This window comes from Triticum urartu, chromosome 7 (genome assembly GCF_003073215.2).
Source record: "Triticum urartu cultivar G1812 chromosome 7, Tu2.1, whole genome shotgun sequence".
Taxonomy (NCBI): domain Eukaryota; kingdom Viridiplantae; phylum Streptophyta; class Magnoliopsida; order Poales; family Poaceae; genus Triticum; species Triticum urartu.
Window position 1 is genome coordinate 62,632,169 of NC_053028.1, and position 8,298 is coordinate 62,640,466.

Below are 8,298 nucleotides of genomic sequence, written 5' to 3' on the forward strand. Positions count from 1 at the left end.
CGTCCCTCCAACTCCGATCCAGCCGAGTGTTGAGGGAGAGTTTCGTCAGCATGACGGCATGATAACGATGATGATGTTCTACCGACGAGGGCTTCGCCTAAGCACCGCTACAATATTACCGAGGATTATGGTGGAGGGGGGCACCACACATGAATAAGAGATCTCAAGGATCAATTGTTCTGTCTATGGGGTGCCCCCTACCCCCGTATATAAAGGAGTAAGGGGGGGGAAAGGTGGCCAAGGGGAGGAGGCGCGCCCAAGGGAGGTAATCCTACTCCAAGTAGGATTCCCCCCTCTTTCCTAGTCCAAGTAGGAGAGGGGAAGGAAGGGAAGGAGAAGGAGAAGGAAGGAGAGAGAGGAAAAGGAGGAAAGGGGGGCTCGCCCCCTAGTCCAATTTGGTTTGGGCTAGAGGGGCCATGCGCCCTGCCTCCTCTCTTCCACCACTTGGCCCATGAGGCCCATTACTTCTTCCTCGTATTCCCGTAACTCCCCGGTACCCCCGAAAATACCCGAATCACTCGGAACCTTTCCAATGTCCGAATATAGTCGTCCAATATATCGATCTTTACGTCTCAACCATTTCGAGACTCCTCTTCATGTCCCCGATCTCATCCGGGACTCCGAACTCCTTCGGTACATCAAAACTCATTAAACTCATAATATAAACTGTCATCGAAACGTTAAGCGTGCGGACCCTACGGGTTCGCAGAACTATGTAGACATGACCGAGAGCACGTCTCTGGTCAATAACCAATAGCGGAACCTGGATGCTCATATTGGCTCCCACATATTCTACGAAGATCTTTATCGGTCAGACCGCATAACAACATACGTTGTTCCCTTTGTCATCGGTATGTTACTTGCCCGAGATTCGATCGTCGGTATCTCAATACCTAGTTCAATCTCGTTACCGGCAAGTCTCTTTACTCGTTCCGTAATACATCATCTCCCGCAACTAACTCATTAGTTGCAATGCTTGCAAGGCTTATAGTGATGTCCATTACCGAGTGGGCCCAGAGATACCTCTCCGACAATCGGAGTGACAAATCCTAATCTCGAAATACGCCAACCCAACAAGTACCTTTGGAGACACCTGTAGAGCACCTTTATAATCACCCAGTTACGTTGTGACGTTTGGTAGCACACAAAGTGTTCCTCCAGTAAACGGGAGTTGCATAATTCTCATAGTCATAGGAACATGTATAAGTCATGAAGAAAGCAATAGCAACAAACTAAACGATCAAGTGCTAAGCTAACGGAATGGGTCAAGTCAATCACATCATTCTCCTAATGATGTGATCTCGTTAATCAAATGACAACTCTTTGTCTATGGCTAGGAAACATAACCATCTTTGATGAACGAGCTAGTCTAGTAGAGGTATACTAGTGACACTCTGTTTGTCTATGTATTCACATATGTATCATGTTTCCGGTTAATACAATTCTAGCATGAATAATAAACATTTATCATGATATAAGGAAATAAATAATAACTTTATTATTGCCTCTAGGGCATATTTCCTTCAGTCTCCCACTTGCACTAGAGTCAATAATCTAGATCACATTGCCATGTGATTTAACATCAATAATTCACATCACCATGTGTTTAACACCCATAGTTCACATCGATATGTGATCAACACCCAAAAGGTTTACTAGAGTCAGTAATCTAGTTCACATCGTTATGTGATTAACACCCAAAGAGTACTAAGGTGTTATCATGTTTTGCTTGTGAGATAATTTTAGTGAACGGGTCTGTCACATTCAGATCCGTAATGTATTTTGCAATTTTCTATGTCTACAATGCTCTGCACGGAGCTACTCTAGCTAATTGCTCCCACTTTCAATATGTATCCAGATTGAGACTTAGAGTCATCTGGATCAGTGTCAAAATTTGCATCGACGTAATCCTTTACGACGAACCTTTTGTCACCTGCGTAATCGAGAAACATATCCTTATTCCAGTAAGGATAATTTTGACCGCTGTCCATTGATCTACTCCTAAATCACTATTGTACTCCCTTGCTTAACTCAGTGTAGGGTATACAATAGATCTGGTATACAGCATGGCATACTTTATAGAACCTATGGCTAAGGCATAGGGAATGACTTTCATTCTGTTTCTATCTTCTGCCGTGGTCGGGCTTTGAGTCTTACTCAATTTCACACCTTGTAACACAGGCAAGAAACTCTTTATTTGACTGTTCCATTTTGAACTTACTTCAAAATTTTGTCAAGGTATGTACTCATTGAAAAAACTTATCAAGCATCCTGATCTATCTCTATAGATCTTGATGCTCAATATGTAAGCAGCTTCACCGAGGTCCTTCTTCGAAAAACTCCTTTCAAATACTCCTTTATGCTTTGCAGAATAATTCTACATTATTTCCGATCAACAATATGTCATTCACATACTCTTATCAGAAATGTTGTAGTGCTCCCACTCACTTTCTTGTAAATACAGACTTCACCGCAAGTGTGTATAAAACTATATGCTTTGATCAACTCATCAAAGCGTATATTCCAACTCCGAGATGCTTGCACCAGTCCATAAATGGATCGCTGGAGCTTGCATACTTTGTTAGCTCCCTTTGAATCGACAAAACCTTCCGGTTGCATCATATACAACTCTTCTTCCAGAAATCCATTCAGGAATGCAGTCTTGACATCCATCTGCCAAAATTCATAATCATAAAATGCGGCAATTGCTAACATGATTCGGACAGACTTAAGCATCGCTACGGGTGAGAAGGTCTCATCGTAGTCAATCCCTTGAACTTGTCGAAAACCTTTTGCGACAAGTCGAGCTTTGTAGACAGTAACATTACCGTCAGCGTCAGTCTTCTTCTTGAAGATCCATTTATTCTCAATTGCTTGCCGATCATTGGGCAAGTCAACCAAAATCCACACTTTGTTCTCATACATGGATCCCATCTCAGATTTCATGGCTTCAAGCCATTTTGCGGAATCTGGGCTCACCATTGCTTCTTCATAGTTCGCAGGTTCATCATGATCTAGTAGCATGACTTTCAGAACAGGATTACCGTACCACTCTGGTGCGGATCTCACTCTGGTTTACCTACGAGATACGGTAGTAACTTGTTCAGAAGTTTCATGATCATCATCATTAGCTTTCTTACTAATTGGTGTAGGTGTCACAGAAACCGGTTTCTGTGATGTACTACTTTCCAATAAGGGAGCAGGTACAGTTACCTCATCAAGTTCTACTTTCCTTCCACTCACTTCTTTCGAGAGAAACTCCTTCTCTAAAAAGGATCCATTCTTAGCAACAAATGTCTTGCCTTCGGATCTGTGATAGAAGGTGTACCCAACAGTCTCCTTTGGGTATCCTATGAAGACACATTTCTCCGATTTGGGTTTGAGCTTATCAGGATGAAACCTTTTCATATAAGCATCACAACCCCAAACTTTAAGAAACGACAACTTTGGTTTCTTGCGAAACCACAGTTCAGATTGTTTCGTCTCAACGGACTTAGATGGTGCCCTTTTTAACGTGAATGCAGTTGTCTTTAATGCATAACCCCAAAACGATAGTAGTAGATCGGTAAGAAACATCATAGATCGCACCATATCTAATAAAGTACGGTTATGACGTTCGGACATACCATTACGCTGTGGTGTTCCAGGTGGCGTGAGTTGCGAAACTATTCCGCATTGTTTCAAATGAAGACCAAACTCGTAACTCAAATATTCTCCTCCATGATCAGATCGTAGAAACTTTATTTTCTTGTTGCGATGATTTTCCACTTCACTCTGAAATTATATGAACTTTTCAAATGTTTCAGACTTTATGTTTCATCAAGTAGATATACCCATATCTGCTCAAATCATCTGTGAAGGTCAGAAAATAACGATACCCGCCGCGAGCCTCAACACTCATTGGATCGCATACATCAGTATGTATTATTTCTAATAAGTCAGTTGCTCGCTCCATTGTTCCGAAGAACGGAGTCTTAGTCATCTTGCCCATGAGGCATGGTTCGCAAGCATCAAGTGATTCATAATCAAGTGATTCCAGAAATCCATTAGCATGGAGTTTCTTCATGCGCTTTACACCAATATGACCTAAACGGCAGTGCCACTAATAAGTTGCACTATCATTATTAACTTTGCATCTTTTTGGCTTCAATATTATGAATATGTGTATCACTACGATCGAGATCCAACAAACCATTTTATTGGGTGTATGACCATAGAAGGTTTTATTCATGTAAACAAAACAACAATTATTCTCTTATTTAAATGAATAACCGTATTGCAACAAACATGATCAAATCATATTCATGCTCAACGCAAACACCAAATAACACTTATTTAGTTTCAACACTAATCCTGAAAGTATAGGGAGTGTGCGATGATGATCATATCAATCTTGGAACTACTTCCAACACACATCGTCACCTCGTCTTTTACTAGTTTCTGTTTATTCTACAACTCCCGTTTTGAGTTACTACTCTTAGCAACTGAACCAGTATCAAATGCCGAGGGGTTGCTGTAAACACTAGTAAAATACACATCAATAACATGTATATCCGATATACCTTTGTTCACTTTGCCATCCTTCTTATCCACCAAATACTTGGGACAGTTCCGCTTCCAGTGACCAGTCCCTTTGCAGTAGAAGCACTTAGTCTCAGGCTTAGGACCAGACTTGGGCTTCTTCACTTGAGCAGAAACTTGCTTGCCGTTCTTCTTGAAGTTCCCCTTCTTCCCTTTGCCCTTTTCTTGAAACTAGTGGTCTCGTCAACCATCAACACTTGATGTTTTTCTTGATTTCTACCTTCGTCGATTTCAGCATCACGAAGAGCTTGGGAATCATTTCTGTTATCCCTTGCATATTATAGTTCATCACGAAGTTCTACTAACTTGGTGATGGTGACTAGAGAATTCTGTCAATCACTATCTTATCTGGAAGATTAACTCCCACTTGATTCAAGCGATTGTAGTACCCAGACAATCTGAGCACATGCTCGTTGCTTGAGCGATTCTCCTCCATCTTTTAGCTATAGAACTTGTTGGAGACTTCATATCTCTCAACTCGGGTATTTGCTTGAAATATTAACTTCAACTCCTGGAACATCTCATATGGTCCATGACGTTCAAAACGTCTTTGAAGTCCCGATTCTAAGCCGTTAAGCATGGTTCACTAAACTATCAAGTAGTCATCATATTGAGCTAGCCAAACGTTCATAACGTTTGCATCTGCTCCTGTAGTAGGTCTGTCACCTAGCGGTGCATCAAGGACATAATTCTTCTGTGCAGCAATGAGGATAAACCTTAGATCACGGATCTAATCTGCATCATTGCTACTAACATCTTTCAACATAGTTTTTCTCTAGGAACATATCAAAATAAACATAGAGAAACAACAACGCGAGCTATTGATCTACAACATAATTTGCAAAATACTATCAGGACTAAGTTCATGATAAATTTAAGTTTAATTTAATCATATTACTTAAGAACTCCCACTTAGATAGACATCCCTCTAATCCTCTAAGTGATCACGTGATCCAAATCAACTAAACCATAACCGATCATCACGTGAGATGGAGTAGTTTCAATGGTGAACATCACTATGTTGATCATATCTACTATATGATTCATGCTCGACTTTTCGGTCTCCGTGTTCCGAGGCCATATCTGTTATATGCTAGGCTCGTCAAGTTAAACCTGAGTATTCTGCATGTGCAACTGTTTTGTACCCGTTGTATTTGAACATATAGCCTATCACACCCGATCATCACGTGGTGTCTCAGCACGAAGAACTTTCGCAACGGTGCATACTCGGGGAGAACACTTTTACTATGATAATTTAGTGAGGGATCATCTTATAATACTACCGTCAATCAAAGCAAGATAAGATGCATAAAAGATAAACATCACATGCAATCAATATAAGTGATATGATATGGCCATCATCATCTTGTGCTTGTGATCTCCATCTTCGAAGCACCGTCATGATCACCATCGTCACCGGCGCGACACCTTGATCTCCATCATAGCATCGTTGTCGTCTCGCCAATCTTATGCTTCTACGACTATCGCTACCGCTTAGTGATAAAGTAAAGCATTACAGGGCGATTGCATTGCATACAATAAAGCGACAACCATATGGCTCCTGCCAGTTGCCGATAACTCGGTTACAAAACATGATCATCTCATACAATAAAATTTAGCAACATGTCTTGACCATATCACATCACAACATACCCTGCAAAAACAAGTTAGACGTCCTCTACTTTGTTTGTTGCAAGCTTTACGTGGCTGCTACGGGCTTAAGCAAGAACCAATCTTACCTACGCATCAAAACCACAACGATAGTTTGTCAAGTTGGTGCTGTTTTAACCTTCGCAAGGACCGGGCGTAGCCACACTTGGTTCAACTAAAGTTGGAGAAACTGACACCCGCCAGCCACCTGTGTGCAAAGCACGTCGGTAGAACCAGTCTCGCGTAAGCGTACGCGTAATGTCGGTCCGGGCCGCTTCATCCAACAATACCGCCGAACCAAAGTATGACATGCTGGTAAGCAGTATGACTTATATCGCCCACAACTCACTTGTGTTCTACTCGTGCATATAACATCAACACATAAAACCTAGGCTCGGATGCCACTGTTGGGGAACGTAGTAATTTCAAAAATTTCCTACGCACACGCAAGATCATGGTGGTGCATAGCAACGAGAGGGGAGAATGTTGTCCACGTACCCTCGTAGACCGAAAGCGGAAGCGTTATGACAACGCGGTTGATGTAGTCGTACGTCTTCACGATCCGACCAATCCAAGTATCGAACGTACGACACCTCCGAGTTCTGCACACGTTCAGCCCGATGATGTCCCTCGAACTCCAATCCAGCCGAGTGTTGAGGGAGAGTTTCATCAGCACGACGGCGTGATGACGATGATGATGTTCTACCGATGCAGGGCTTCGCCTAAGCACCGCTACAGTATTATCGAGGTGGACTATGGTGGAGGGGGGCACCGCACACGGCTAAGAGACGATCAACTTGATGAACTTGTGTGTCTAGAGGTGCCCCCTGCCCCCGTATATAAAGGAGCAAGGGGGGAGAGGCGGCCAAGGGGAGGAGGCGCGCCCAAGGGGGGCAATCCTACTCCAAGTAGGATTCCCCCCTCTTTCCTAGTCCAAGTAGGAGAGGGGAAGGAAGGGAAGGAGAAGGAGAAGGAAGGAGAGGGAGGAAAAGCAGGAAAGGGGGGCCGGCCCCCTAGTCCAATTCAGTTTGGGCTAGGGGGGCCACGCGCCCTGCCTCCTCTCTTCCACCACTTGGCCCATGAGGCCCATTACTTCTTCCTCGTATTCCCGTAACTCCCCGGTACCCCCGAAAATACCCGAATCACTCGGAACCTTTCCGATGTCCGAATATAGCCGTCCAATATATCGATCTTTACGTCTCGACCATTTCGAGACTCCTCGTCTTGTCCCCGATCTCATCCGGGACTCTGAACTCCTTCGGTACATCAAAACTCATAAACTCATAATATAAATGTCATCGAAACTTTAAGCGTGCGGACCCTACGGGTTCGAGAACTATGTAGACATGACCGAGACACGTCTCCGGTCAATAACCAATAGCGGAACCTGGATGCTCATATTGTCTCCCACATATTCTACGAAGATCTTTATCGGTCAGACCGCATAACAACATACGTTGTTCCCTTTGTCATCGGTATGTTACTTGCCCGAGATTCGATCGTCGGTATCTCAATACCTAGTTCAATCTCGTTACCGGCAAATCTCTTTACTCGTTCCGTAATACATCATCTCGCAACTAACTCATTAGTTGCAATGCTTGCCAGGCTTATGTGATGTGCATTACCGAGAGGGCCCAGAGATACCTCTCCAACAATCGGAGTGACAAATCCTAATCTCGAAATACGCCAACCCAACATGTACCTTTGGAGACACCTGTAGAGCTCCTTTATAATCACCCAGTTACGTTGTGACATTTGGTAGCACACAAAGTGTTCCTCCGGCAAACGGGAGATGCATAATCTCATAGTCATAGGAACATGTATAAGTCATGAAGAAAGCAATAGCAACAAACTAAACGATCAAGTGCTAAGCTAACGGAATGGGTTAAGTCAATCACATCATTCTCCTAATGATGTGATCTCGTTAATCAAATGACAACTCTTTGTCTATGGCTAGGAAACATAACCATCTTTGATCAACGAGCTAGTCTAGTAGAGGCATACTAGTGACACTCTGTTTGTCTATGTATTCACACATGTATCATGTTTCCGGTTAATACAATTCTA